Source organism: Ctenopharyngodon idella, chromosome 13 (genome assembly GCF_019924925.1).
Source record: "Ctenopharyngodon idella isolate HZGC_01 chromosome 13, HZGC01, whole genome shotgun sequence".
NCBI classification, from domain to species: domain Eukaryota; kingdom Metazoa; phylum Chordata; class Actinopteri; order Cypriniformes; family Xenocyprididae; genus Ctenopharyngodon; species Ctenopharyngodon idella.
Window position 1 is genome coordinate 27,562,288 of NC_067232.1, and position 15,487 is coordinate 27,577,774.

Here is a 15,487-nt window from a genome sequence, read left to right on the forward strand (position 1 = left end):
TATCTCACAATTCGGACTATATCGCAATTCGGACTTTATATTTTACAATTCTGACTTTAAATCACGCAATTCTGACTTTATATCACAATTCTGACTTTATATCTCGCAATTCTGACTTTATATCTTGCAATTCTGACTTTATATCACATAATTCTGACTTTATATCACGTAATTCTGACTTTATATATCGCAATTCTGACTTTATATCTTGCAATTCTGACATTATATCAATCAATTCGGACTTTACATCGCAATTCTGACTTTATGTCACAATTCTGACTTTATATCGCAATTCTGACTTTATATCTCGCAATTCTGACTTTATATTTTACAATTCTGACTTTATACCTCACAATTCTGACTTTATATCTCACAATTCTGACTTTATATCACGCAATTCTGACTTTATATCTCACAATTCTGACTTTATATCACGCAATTCTGACTTTATATCGCAATTCTGACTTTATATCACACAATTCTGACTTTATAACTCGCAATTTTGACTTTATTACTTAAAAAGTCATTTTGTGAGATATAAACTCGCAACTGCGAGAAAAAATTCAGAGTTGTGAGTATATATAAACATATAACTTGACTTTTCTAAACTTTTGTTGTAAAGGAAAGGGCATCATAAACATTTTACATCTCCTTTAGTCGTTCGCATGAGAAAGTAACTCGGAACGGATGAATAAATGAGCAAACTCATCTTTAAGGAGCTTATCTTAATGTCTCCGTAATTAATTATAATTAAGTGTTCAGAATTTCAATGCATTCAGGGTTTACCAAGCGTGAATGTGCATGTCTCAGACAGCTTCATCATCTCACTGTCTGGAGTGTAAACATTTCCCGATCCACGCAGCCCACTGCCTGCTGGGAAGAAATTTCAAAGAAAGATAGAATGAAAGGACAGGGCGACGAGAGCTAATCTGAGCATTAATTGGAGATCTGAGACTTGAATGTCTCAGCAGAAAGAAGGTAATTAGGAATCAGCACCTGTGGACGAGGAGGCTCTTTTAACCTGGTCCAGCATCACGCTGACCTTCGGCGACATTGAATTCATCTTCGCTGAGTTTATGTCGGAGGTTTAGCTCATTTGCTTTTATGAGATTTGCTTTATGGTTGATATTTACCAAGCGCTTTCATCCGAGGCGACTTGTAGTATGCTAATTTCAGGGACAGACCTCTTGGAGCAAGCTGAGGTTAAGTGCTTTGTTCAAGGGCAGCGGCAGCTGTTATCTCGATTACTCCGGTTTCTAGGTCAACCCGGTTTGTGATTAACATTGCAACCTTTGTGTTAACAAAAAAACAAACAATGCTATCTGCACGCTGAATAAAGATTTTGACTAAAACGGTTCTGGCAAAGATGTGTTATTTTAAAATTTGCATTGTGAAAAAAAGTGATTTAAAAGCAGAATCAACACAAGCAGAAACTATCTTAATCAGATGCTTTCTTATAGTTGCTTGTTAAAGTAGGTTTTGGTCTTATTGTTTTAGGTTATTAAAGATGAAGCATGTAATATCTGCTTATTTGGCTCAAGTCCCTTCTTTAAAGGGATAGTTCACCCAAAAATGAAAATTTTTGACTATCTTCTTTCAGACGAACACAATCAGATATATTTAAAAATATCCTGGCTTTTCCAAGCTTTATAATGTTAGTGAATGGGGGGTGAAATTTTGAAGCCCAAAAAATGCATCCATCCATCATAATTATATAATCCATACGACTCCAGTGGGTTAATAAAGGCCTTCTATCTTCAAGAACTTTTAATAGAGTAATCCGAACAAGGAACAGGGGAAATAACCAGGAAAACAAACTACAAACACCACATAACATTAAACAAAGCTTGACCAAGAACAGACATAAACTTAGGGCTTATACACATGGAAAACAGAGGAGCTAATGAGACTAATTAACAAGACACACCTGAACTAAGGACACTAATCAAATCTGTAACCTAGGAAACAAACAGGTGGAAAACGAGGATGACTGAACTAATTCAACCTAGAAGATTAACAAAGAATAGATTTCTCCATAGATTTCTTTTCTCATCTGAAGGTAAAAGTCAGATTTCTTTGCAGCACGTTACATAAAAACTAATTTTAATTGAAAAAGAACACAATTTACCTTTAATCTACACCTTAATCTGTTCAGGGATTCATCCGACTGTCCTTTTCTCCCTCAGCATGTTTAATGCAGACACACACTGTAGGACTCGCATCATAGCACTTGATCTGGTAAATGACTCCCTGTAGGAGTGCTGGATTATATGGTTATCACTGCGGTAATCCTCGGTCTTAACCTGCGCTTACACCTTCCCTCAAGAGTCAGTGTATAATCAGCTGTTTCAGCCACACCACACTTCAGCCTGAAGTACACAATCTGTCACAATAGTCATAAAGATGGCAAAAGGTCAGTGATATAACATACTCCTCATTCACTCTTAGAAGATATATAAATATTCCAGATTTTAACAAGATGTAATATAAGTCTCTGGTGTCCCCAGAATGTGTCTGTGAAGTTTCAGCTCAAAATACCCCACAGATCATTTATTATAGCTTGTCAAATTTGCCCCTATTTGGGTGTGAGCAAAAACACGCAGTTTTTGTGTGTGTCCCTTTAAATGCAAATGAGCTGCTGCTCCCAGAAGAGGGCGGAGCTTTAACAGCTCAACAACAACAAGATGGAGAATCTCACGCAGCCAAAATGAGGATTGTCAGTAACGGTGTTCAGTCTTACATTGTTCAAACTGTTCCCCTATTTTTCCCCATTTAATGGCGAAAAATAGTGAAATAAGAGGAGAACCTGAGAGTTTAGACTATTGATATTGGAAGCATATTGGATGTAAAACTACATGAAAGTGGTCCAAATTGGATGCTAAAATCTGATATGTGTTTTTGCTGTTTGCATGCAAAATTATCTGATTTGTGCAAAAATCAGAAATTCGTTGAAATGCGGCCTGTGATATTCTTGCGTTCCTGTAACAGCAGACCTCTGTATGATGAGTCATGATTTGAGGAATCATTCCTGTCTCTAGCAGAAGCACAAATAGTTTAGGACAAGTTGCATCTAATGCATAGTTTTAGAGGTTTGTTCAGTTCACTAACCCGACATTTGAACAACAGCTGTAGCCTTGCCTTTTCCTCCACAGGAGAAAATTAGAGTAACAGAACGATAGAAAATGGAGTGAGAGCTCCAGCCGAGCTCTGCGGCTTTGATGATGTCTCTGTTCTCGGAGATGTAGTGGTGCTTCACTCGTCTATAGAGTCGCTGAATCATCTTTATGTTCCACAGAGGCTGATGCGGCTCCGGCGCTGCGGGATGCAGCAGTGAGGTTATTATAGTTTGATTTATGCTGAGAATTGAGACGCTCTGCATGTACAGCAGCCAAATGTGCCACCAGAAGCATCTAATTAGCCAGAGCCGGCGTGAATGAGCACATACAAACTGTCCGGACGCTCATTAGGACAATGTTTGTTTGTCGGCGGGTTTTGTGCTGAAATCTGTGTTCTTCTCAATTGAATTTTCTTGAATGGACGGATGCTTATGCAGGATTAATTTACTGTTTTAATAACTGACATGGGTTTGAAAAAGTTTTACGCTAAATGCTTTATTAATAACAGTGACTAAATTGTTATCTTATTATTGTAAAATAACTAACTATTGTATTGTTGTTTCAGATCAAATTATGATATTTTGATTAAAAATTTGATAGATAGATTTATAGATAGATAAATAGATGGATGGATGGATAGATGGATAGATAGATGAATGGAAGGATGGATAGATGGATGGATAGACCATTAGAATGAACAAAAGATAGATAGATAGATAGATAGATAGATAGATAGATGGATGGATGGATGGATGGATAGACCATTAGAATGAACAAAAGATAGATAGATAGATAGATAGATAGATGGATGGATGGATGGATGGATGAATGATAGATGGATAGATGGATGGATAGATGAATGATAGATGGATGGATGGATGGATAGATGGATGAATGATAGATGGATGGATGGATCATAGATGGATGAATGATAGATGGATGGATGGATCATAGATGGATGAATGATAGATGGATGGATGGATGGATGAATGATAGATGGATGGATGGATGATAGATGGATGGATAGATGAATGATGGATGGATGGATGGATGGATCATAGATGGATGAATGATAGATGGATAGATGGATGGATGGATGAATGATGGATGAATGATAGATGGATGGATGGATGGATGGATGGATCATAGATAGATGAATGATAGATGATTGATGGATGGATGGATGAATGATAGATGGATGGATAGATGGATGGATGGATAGATGGATGAATGATAGATGGATGGATGGATCATAGATGGATGAATGATAGATGGATGGATGGATGAATGATAGATGGATAGATGGATGGATGGATGAATGATAGATGGATGAATGATAGATGGATGGATGGATGGATGGATGATAGATAGATAGATGGATGGATGGATGGATGGATGATAGATGGATGGATGGATGGATGGATGGATGGATAGATGGATGGATGGATGGATGATAGATGGATGGATGGATCATAGATGGATGGATGAATGATAGATGGATAGATGTATGGATGGATGAATGATAGATGGATGGATGGATAGATGGATGAATGATGGATGGATGGATGATAGATGGATAGATGTATGGATGGATGAATGATAGATGGATGGATAGATGAATGATAGATGGATGGATGGATAGATGGATGAATGATAGATGGATGGATGGATGATAGATAGATAGATAGATGGATGGATGGATGGATGAATGAATGAATGATAGATAGATGGATGGATGGATGATAGATGGATGAATGGATGGATGAATGATAGATAGATAGATAGATAGATAGATAGATAGATAGTAGATAGATAGATGAATGATAGATGGATAGATGGATGCATGCATGAATGAATGATGGATGGATGGATGGATGGATGATAGATAGATAGATAGATAGATAGATAGATAGATAGATAGATGGATGAATGAATGATAGATGAATAGATGGATGGATAGATGAATGAATGATAGATGGATGATAGATAGATAGATAGATAGATAGATAGATAGATAGATAGATGGATGAAGGATAGATGGATGCATGCATGAATGAATGATGGATGGATGGATGGATGGATGGATAGTCTATTAGAACGAACAAACTGACGATGGATGGATGGATGGATTCATTTAAAACTCAATCTGAGTGAATGGAGTGACTGAATTTACAGTCTGAATATGCAGTAACTGAAGTGGCGACTGGATGTGATTGAGTTTTGAGCAGATTCCTCCTGAGATTCACCAGCGTCTCCGTCAGCGACGGCCGTGTGTCGTGCGTCTGTTCAGCAGGAGGAGGGTCTGTTCCACTGATACCAGCAGAGATTGAAAGATCTGCACAATAGGGTAAAAAAGGGCTTTCATGTTAGTGTAAGGGTTAGTGATTGATGTTCCCAATCCCTGTTATCCTGCAGACATCAGCAGTGCCATCATGTATAGATCGGCAATCCTGGATGAATTATTCATGGGGTTCTCCCTCCTAAACAGTCACACATGGGTGTGAATATTGAATATAAGTCTGGCTATAAGTCCATTTACACTGCCGTTCAAAAGTCTTTACTGTCACTTTTGATCAGATTGATGCCTCCTAGCTGAGTAAAAGTATTAATTTATTTAAAATAAAAAATCATTTGAGTGCTAGTGTATGTTGCTTAATTATTGCAAGTATTCAAAATATCTCCAGACTTCATTCAGTGGGATTTGTCATTTTGTGACCTTACTGTCCTCTGAGATCGTGTCTTGTTCATCCAGTTCCTATATGTAGAAGATCAATGAGACTGTTCAAAGGGAAGCTTCCGCCAAGATTTAACTTTGAAATATACTTTATGATTTTGTATTCAAGGGTGCAGCTGCAGAAATGAGAATTGGACCGAAGGCTGGCTCCGTGTTTTCTAGGAACACAAGCTGTATCAGCATATCATGAGTTCTGATATGGGGAACATCTATATTAATCTTATTTGGTGGGTTAATCAGTGGTGTTTGCTAAGGTAAGCACTATTGCAGTGACTCAAATAATATTTAGGCCTAAAAACATTATGATTTATGTACTTGAAAAGCATATAAAATTTCAATCCATTTGAATTTTTACAGTTTTAACATTAATATGATGCATATTTGTCAGTCATACATAAATGAAACGTGTAAGATTTCTGACCTCAAAAAAGCATGGCATAGTTTATTATTAACTATTTGCATGTATTTGATTTTTATTTAAATCATAAAATCATATTTTCAAAATGCATTTCTTTATATTGCTTGGAATAAATCTGATCATTGTTGAGTTAGTTAAGAAATATTAAATTAGTTAAAATGTATGAAATAAATTGGATTTAATGATGATAAATATATAGACCTGGTTTAAATTTAGTTTATTAATACTACAGAAATATTACAGAAATATTACCAGTTTGTTTCCTATTTGATTTAAGTAGTTTGTTTATGTTGAAACAGTAATGCAGATGGATTGAAATTTTATATGCAATTCAAATACATCAATTAATTTTAGGTCTAAATATTTTTTGCGTGTACATGAACTTTAGCGCACAACTTGAATGATTCATCATATCGTGTGTCTTGTTGAGAAGTGTGCTGTTACTTGAAAACCCTCGCCTAACCTTGCATTACTTAGTTACTTTACTATTACGTAACTCAAGTTACTTGTAATGCATTACCCCAACACTGTGTGGAATAGCAAACAAGCATACTACTAATTTCTGTAGTAGTATATTGTGTATATATATATATATATGCAAATTTATATGCAAATAGCATGCAAATTTTTGCCTAAGGAATTAAGTTGAATTTACTAGTTTATCTCTGAGAAAACTGCACATTTGAAACCTTTATCATGAAATGCATGAAATTGTATTCTGTTTAACTATTTTTCAGGAGCACTCTAAAAAATGCTGGGTTAAAAACAACCCAAGTTGGGTTACATATGGACAAACCCAGCAATTTGTTTTGACCCAGTGATTGGGTTGTTTTGTCCAAGCAGTTGGGTTGTTTTTAGGGCTGCCGCTAACGAATATTTTTGTATCGATTAATCTATCGACTAATTTATCGATTAATTGATTAATCTAAACAATAAATTTTCCACCAAAAATCAACAATTTTCTTAAGAACATTTTATTTAACTTGCAACTTTTTTATAGTGTACTATAAAAAAGTATAAATTTGATAATCAATATCAGGACACTATCAGTAAGAGCTGCAGCCAATTGTGGTGAAATCTTCTTCTGCAGGAATTCAGTCACATGGCTTTGCTTAAAACTGTGAGAAAAATAAATACAACTAAATTATATAAATGTAAAAATTCAGAGTGGAAAAAACATTTCTAATCAGTGGCGTGCACAGACCTCCGCGAGGGCAGGGGGTTTCTCCCTCGACCGAAATCGTGTTCCAGGGGGAACGCGAATGCTTCTTGTCACATGACCCCCGAATGCTTCTTGTCACATGACCTGTGGTGGCTCCAGTCGCTTCTGTTATGAGCGCTTGCCGCGCGCCTACATTTGAAATAACGAACTTGCGTGCACAAAAGACACGATTTGTGAACGGCCCTTTAGCAGCTTAAAGGAGAGCGGATTTTAAACGTTTTGCCTACGAAGGCTGAGTTAATTTAAAGGGTTAGTTCACCCAAAAATGAAAATAGTGTAATTTATTACACACCCTCATGCCGTTCCACACCCATAAGACCTTCATTGATCTTCGGAACACAAATTAAGATATTTTTGTTGAAATCCGATGGCTCAGTGAGACCTGCATAGCCAGCAATGACATTTCCTCTCTCAAGATCCAGGAAGCTTCATGAAGCTTTGGAGCGTTATGAATCAGCGTGTCGAATCATGATTCGGATCGCGTGTCAAACCGCCAAACTGCTGAAATCACGTGACTTGGCACTCCGAACCGCTGATTCATAACGTTTCGAAACTTTATGAAGCAGTGTTTTGAAATCGGCCATCACTATAAAGTCGTTATTTTGTTTTTTTTTGGCGCACCAAAAATATTCTCGTCGCTTTATAATATTAATATTGAACCACTGTACTCACATGAACTGATTTAAATATGTTTTTAGTACATTAATGGATCTTGAGAGAGGAAATGTCATTGCTGGATATGCAGGCCTCACTGAGCCATCGGATTCATCAAAAATATCTTAATTTGTGTTCCAAAGATTAACGAAGGTCTTACGGGTGTGGAACGACATGAGGGTGAGTAATAAATGACAGAATTTTCATTTTGGGTGAACTAACCCTTTAATGGACAAAAACACCTACAGTGGCTGTGGCTTTGCCTTTTCCGGCGGCCCATCATCCAGAATAGCCAGAAGATGTTTCCTCTTCAGATGGTTCATGCATAGAGCTTGTGCTGCTGTGTGACTTCTATGCCAACGAAGCCAGTGTGTACAAACCACCTTTTTATTATCAGCTAATCTGAAGTACTCCCATACTTTAGACCCCTCCGGCCTTTGAAAACATTTGCTAACAAACTCGTTTGACATCGCACTTGACTCCGCTTCACCCGCCATCCTTGGAAACTCTGACATGATGCGCGTAACGTTAGCTCACATAGTGGTGTGGAGGAAACGGTTGTTATTTTAGTCAAAGCGTAACGAAATTTAAAGGAAGTGTTGCCTATTAAAATTTGTCAGTATGATGCATTGCCAATAATTATACATTGACAAACCTGGTGGTATTTCACTTAGGATTGTCCATCAATAGTTTTTTGTAGAATACAGGTATTAAATTGTGCTGTTTGTGTCATGTGTTATCGACAGCGAGCACACTTCCATTGATCCACTGATCCACCTTTAGATCCAACGCATTGCATTAAACGTGTTTGTGACGCTAAGACCACTCTGACATCACAAACACCTCACTGTGACGCTACAGTCTGTAAACAGAAATAATCGCCAATTTGGTTTGAAGCTTTTAATGGTTAACATGACGCAATGTAACGGATAACATTTCATTTCCAATCACAGCTTGTATTGACTGAAAAGCCAGTCGAAGTCACTTGTACAGACATTAAGACATTCACTTCAGTCATCCCTGGTAGATATTAGTGGATTATCATATGATAATCCTCCGCTGGCGGAGTGCTCATCTTCACTTCTTACTGACAGAATGAGCAAAATGTATTGAACATGAACTTATAACCTGATGCCATCTATAGAGACATTTTCACAGGAGAAGAGATCGAACACTTTTGTTAATGAATGCGGTTGATAGAAAATGGGAAGCTCAATAAACTGAGGTCAATTTGCGTCAGTCAGCTAGTTTTTCGGTGTAAAACTGGTCTTTTGCCTCCTAAACTGATAAATGATTTTTAAAATGAGCTTATTATGTAAATGACGTAAATGAGGGAGTATGTAATCAGATGCTTCAGGTCTGCCAATAGCCTAATGAAGCCCGTTTTACAACCAGAGTATTGTGGGAGTTGAACCACTGTGAGTGCTATAGGTAGAAAGAATGCTGTTCTCGTTATTAAATTAATACAATATAATGTTAAATTATACATGTATTTTAATGCATAAATATATAGGTTACATTTTTTAAAAATATTTAATTTTTATTTATGACAGTATCTATAAATAAATAAATAAATTTTATATATTTTGTATAAATTTTATACCATCGTTGACCATAGTAAATAGGAAATAATATTGTCCTCTTGGTTAAATTAATAAATATAATATTAAATTATATACAGAATTTAAAATATAAATATATAGGTTCAAAAAATTAAAAAATACTGCCACCGATAGCCTCGTGGGCAGCACCGACATATAGCACCGTTGCGCATCGGGCGACCCGAGATTGAGTCTCGGCTCGCGGACCTTTCCCGATCCTGCCCCCCCCCTCCCCCCCAACTTCACTTCCTGTCCTGCATACTGTCGCTATCACAATAAAGGCAAAAATAAATCTTAATTTTTCTTTTTAACACTTTTTTTATTTTAATTTATTTGGATGGTATTGATCAATTAATTAATTAATTCATTTTAGATATTATGTATAGAATTTACACCCTTTTATACCATATTAAACATGAAAGAATGTTGGCCCTAGCGTTAAATTAATACAATATAATATTAAATTATACATGTATTTTAATATATAAATATATAGGTATCTATTTTTTTTTTAAATATTTTATTTATTTTTATTTATTATATAGTATCCATGTATAAATAAATAAATAAATCTTAGATATTATGTATAAATATTATACCATCGTGGACCATAGTAAACATGAAAGAATGTTGTCCTCATGGTTAAATAATACAATATAATATTTAATTATATACACAGAATTTAAAAGATAAATATATAAGTTAAAAAATTAAAAAATATTTTTTTATTTTCTTGGATGGTATAAATAAATAAATTTGAGATATTTTGTATACATTTTTAAACCATATTTTAACACAGTAAATATGAAAGAATGCTGTCCTCATGGTTAAATTAATACAATATAATATTAAATAAATTATATATGTATTTTAATGTATACATATATACAAACAACATTCTACCTTCTTCCTATAAATAAATATATAGGTTGAAAAATTAAAAAAAAAAATACTTTATTTATTTTAATTTATTTATTACACCATCTTGGATGGTACTGATCAATTAATGAATTAATTAATTTGAGATATTATGTATACATTTTACACATCTTATACCACAGTAAACATGAAAGAATGTTGGTCCCATGGTTAAATTAATACAATATAATATTAAATTATGTATATATTTAATATATAGATATATAGGTAAAAAATATTTATGTATTTATTTATTGCACCATCTTCTATAAATAAATAAATACATTTTAGATATTATGTATACATTTTACATCATCTTGGACTACAATAAATATGAAAGCATGTTGTCCTCATGGTTAATTAATATTAAATTATATACATAATTTAATATATAAATGTACTTAATTCACTATATATGTTTGTACAGTATGAAAATCATTATGTCTATGGAAAGTCCCCATAAAACGTGAAAACCCAACGTGTGTGTGTGTGTGTGTCTTATTAAAACCTTTCTATGCACACCTTTTAAAGTGCTTATGTTCTTTAATCATATTTCATTAATGAAACAACTGCAGTGGGGAAGGATTTTAAGACTTTAATGCTTTAATCTGAGTATTTTGGCTTCCAACATTCTGCCTTCTCGAAGAATTAACTACAACATTTAAATCAATGCACATTCCTGCTTAAAGCACTTCAGGACAATGATTTGATTTGTTCACGCTCTCAGCAGTTGTGTTTCTGTACCACAGTTGATGTTTTGCAATCTCAAATCAAGTCTTCATGACTTAAATATTCATAGATGAGAAATACACCAAAGAATAGCAGACCAATTTTAATTTAATTGTCGTCGCTTCTTTAGAAATCCCAGACTTCATTTTAATTTCCACACTTGTTTGTGTATTTGTTGTGCAGGTTTCAAGAGGCCAATCCCTAATGGAAATGTCTCTTTCTGAGTTACAGTGGCCATAAAAGCGCTCTGTCCCGTCCCTTTATAACCATTTTATGGGTCGCTGAAATTCACACAGGTAACATTTTCTTGTTATACGTAACTAAATGTTACAATCAGTCCAAAATGAATGTGAAATGCCTTTTGCAGCACATTTTATTTCAATAATGTGATGCAAATGTTAAAATCAAGATATTCAATGAGAAATGTTATTGTTCTGTATTAGTGTATTTGAACAATCATGTCTGTTTTTATTTCTCCTATAAGTTGACGCTTCAATGAAATAAGACTGTGCTATATGGAAGAGCAACTTCTGGGCGCTTGGCTTTTCCTTTGAGTTCAAATGTTGCTCTTATCAGGTCTGAACCTGTGCCGGTTAGCTGTTTATTTATTGTGCTCCAGTCAGGGATGTGGGAAAATCATTACCACACTTTGTTTTCTTGACTTGAATTGATATCTGTCTTAATTCAAGTCTGTACGGCTATAAACTTCCACAGAAAGTTGTGAAAGCTGGATTAACCAATCCAATTTACAGATAATATGGTATCTCTTCTCAATAAATTGTCCTGGAATTACTTCAGTCAAATTCTAATTTGCTCTTAGAGAAAGTGCTTTGTGAAGCTTTGTGTTTGCAGTGCTGCAGTCTGAGAAACATAAGCTCTGTTCCAAATATGTGCTGCCTATCTAGACAGCATTTTAAGGCATCATAGGCAAACACCTGGTGCATAAATACACTGCCTTATACTTTCTTTTGGCCCAATTCTAAGGCAATCACAAAACTCACTGCAACAATCGTAGTGAAAAAATCTACCCAAGATGGCAGATGAGTTGTAAATATACACTCTAAAAAATGCTAGGTTAAAAACAACCCAAGTTGGGTTGAAAATGGACAAACCCAGCGGTTGGGTTGTTTTAACAGCAGTTGGGTTGTTTTTAACCAGAGATTGGGTTGTTGTTTTAACACAGCATTTGGGTTGTTTTAACCCAGAGATTGGGTTGTTTTTACCCAGCAGTTGGGTTGTTTTTACCCAGCGATTGGGTTGTTTTAACCCAGAGATTGGGTTGTTTTTACCCAGTGATTGGGTTGTTTTAACCCAGAGATTGGGTTGTTGTTTTAACACAGGAGTTGGGTTGTTTTAACCCAGCGATTGGGTTGTTTTTACCCAGCAGTTGGGTTGTTTTTACCCAGCGATTGGGTTGTTGTTTTAACACAGCAGTTGGGTTATTTTTACCCAGCGGTTGGGTTGTTTTAACCCAGCGATTGGGTTGTTGTTTTAACCCAGTGTTTGGGTTGTTTTACCCAGTGGTTGGGTTGTTTTTACCCAGCGGTATGGGTTGTTTTAACCCAGCGGTTGGGTTGTTTTTACCCAGCGATTGGATTGTTTTAACCCAGACATTGGGTTGTTTTTACCCAGTGGTTGGGTTGCTGTTTTAACACAGCGGTTGGGTTGTTTTAACCCAGCGATTGGATTGTTTTAACCCAGAGATTGGGTTGTTTTTACCCAGCGTTTGGATTGTTTTAACCCAGCAGTTGGGTTTGTTTTTACCCAGCGGTTGGGTTGTTTTTACCCAGCGATTGAGTTGTTTTAACCCAGCGATTGGATTGTTTTAACCCAGCAGTTGGGTTGTTTTACCCAGCGGTTGGGTTGTTTTAACCCAGAGATTGGTTGTTTTTACCCAGAGATTGGATTGTTTTAACCCAGAGACTGGGTTGTTTTTACCCAGCAGTTGGTTGTTTTTACCCAGCGATTGGGTTGTTTTAACCCAGCAGTTGGGTTGTTTTTACCCAGCGGTTGGGTTGTTTTAACCCAGAGATTGGGTTGTTTTTACCCAGCGATTGGGTTGTTTTAACCCAGCAGTTGGGTTGTTTTTACCCGCGGTTGGGTTGTTTTAACCCAGAGATTGGGTTGTTTTTACCCAGCGATTGAGTTGTTTTAACCCAGCGATTGGATTGTTTTAACCCAGCAGTTGGGTTGTTTTACCCAGCGGTTGGGTTGTTTTAACCCAGAGATTGGGTTGTTTTTACCCAGAGATTGGATTGTTTTAACCCAGCAGTTGGGTTGTTTTTACCCAGCGGTTGGGTTGTTTTAACCCAGCGATTGAGTTGTTTTAACCCAGCGATTGGATTGTTTTAACCCAGCAGTTGGGTTGTTTTTTACCCAGCGGTTGGGTTGTTTTAACCCAGAGATTGGGTTGTTTTTACCCAGCGATTGAGTTGTTTTAACCCAGCGATTGGATTGTTTTAACCTAGCAGTTGGGTTGTTTTTACCCAGCGTTGGGTTGTTTTAAACCCAGAGATTGGGTTGTTTTTACCCAGAGATTGGATTGTTTTTAACCCAGAGCTGGTTGTTTTTACCCAGCAGTTGGGTTGTTTTTTACCCAGCGGTTGGGTTGTTTTAACCCAGAGACTGGTTGTTTTTACCCAGCAGTTGGGTTGTTTTTACCCAGCGGTTGGGTTGTTTTAACCCAGAGATTGGGTTGTTTTTTTACCCAGCAGTTGGGTTGTTTTTACCCAGCGGTTGGGTTGTTTTAACCCAGAGATTGGGTTGTTTTTACCCAGCAGTTGGGTTTTTTAACCCAGTGGTTGGGTTGTTGTTTTAACATAGCGATTGGGTTGTTGTTTTAACACAGTGGTTGGATTGTTTTAAACAGTTTTATTTAACTCAACTATTGTTTAAAATTTACTATATGGCTGGCTTAAAATTGTGTTGTGATTGGTCAAGCGCTTCGAGGGTGTTTGGGAAATGTCCCACCCCTTACCATAACCGTCAGTTTCAACACACTACTATCTAACTCAACCAGCCCCGCCCCTTTATTCTGCGTATGAATTATTTAAATCAGTGTTTGGGTTGTTTTTACCCAGCGAATGGATTGTTTTAACCCAGCGGTTGGGTTGTGTTGAAACAGTGTCACTGATATAGAGAATAACTCCTGCTGGAGGGACTTTGAAAACCTTTTTCATGCTCAAACAGCAACATTACACACTAAAGAAAGATGAACATGTAAAAAAGCATCATAGGAAAGTTGAAACGTTCTATGAAGAGAATCACACACCAAAAATTATTGAACATTTCCAGAACCATCCATCTTTTAGGTTCAGCTGCAGTCATTGGAGATGCAGACCTATAATATTTGTATTGATTCATTTTTTTTTAAAGTAAGATTAGTTTGTTGTAAACAAGAAAGAATTTTTGACAATCCCATTCATCATTTTAGATTCAGAAGTCAGTTTATGTTGGATACTGGTAGTATATCTGTATTTTTCAACTACTGAAGTCTTTTTCTCAGGAGAAACGTTTGAGAAATATTCAGCGAAGCCTCCATTTGATCTGATTGGTATCTAAGAGAAATATTAAAGAAATCTCCTTTGTTATTTTTCTTTCCCACAGACTACAAATACCCCAAAACCACAAGAGATCCAGTCTAAACGAGTGCACTAAAATCTTAATATGTTACGATTGCTCAGTTGTGACACATTGTTCTTCAATTTAGTGAGTAATAAAAGTATGTTTATTAGTGACAGTGGATCAGTAATTATTTTTACCACCTGATTGATGATATTTGTGTAACAGTTTGAGTATTTACTGGCAGATTAATTCTATAGAGACATCTGTTTTCTTCATTTTGCATCATTAAGTCAGTGTTAACTCAGTCTCATTCATTTAGTTGGCTTTCTCATTCTGGATGCTGTATTAAAAATGTGTTGCACAGCCTGATTAATGATGCTGTTTTCACGCTGAACGTATTGTACAAACAAGTAAATAACGACAGTAATACATCAGTCCAAGGGTTATAGTAAAAATAAGGACATAAAAATAAATTCACATTCTCTGAAGGGCCATTGCCATTTCTGATGGCATTAATAAACCATAATGATC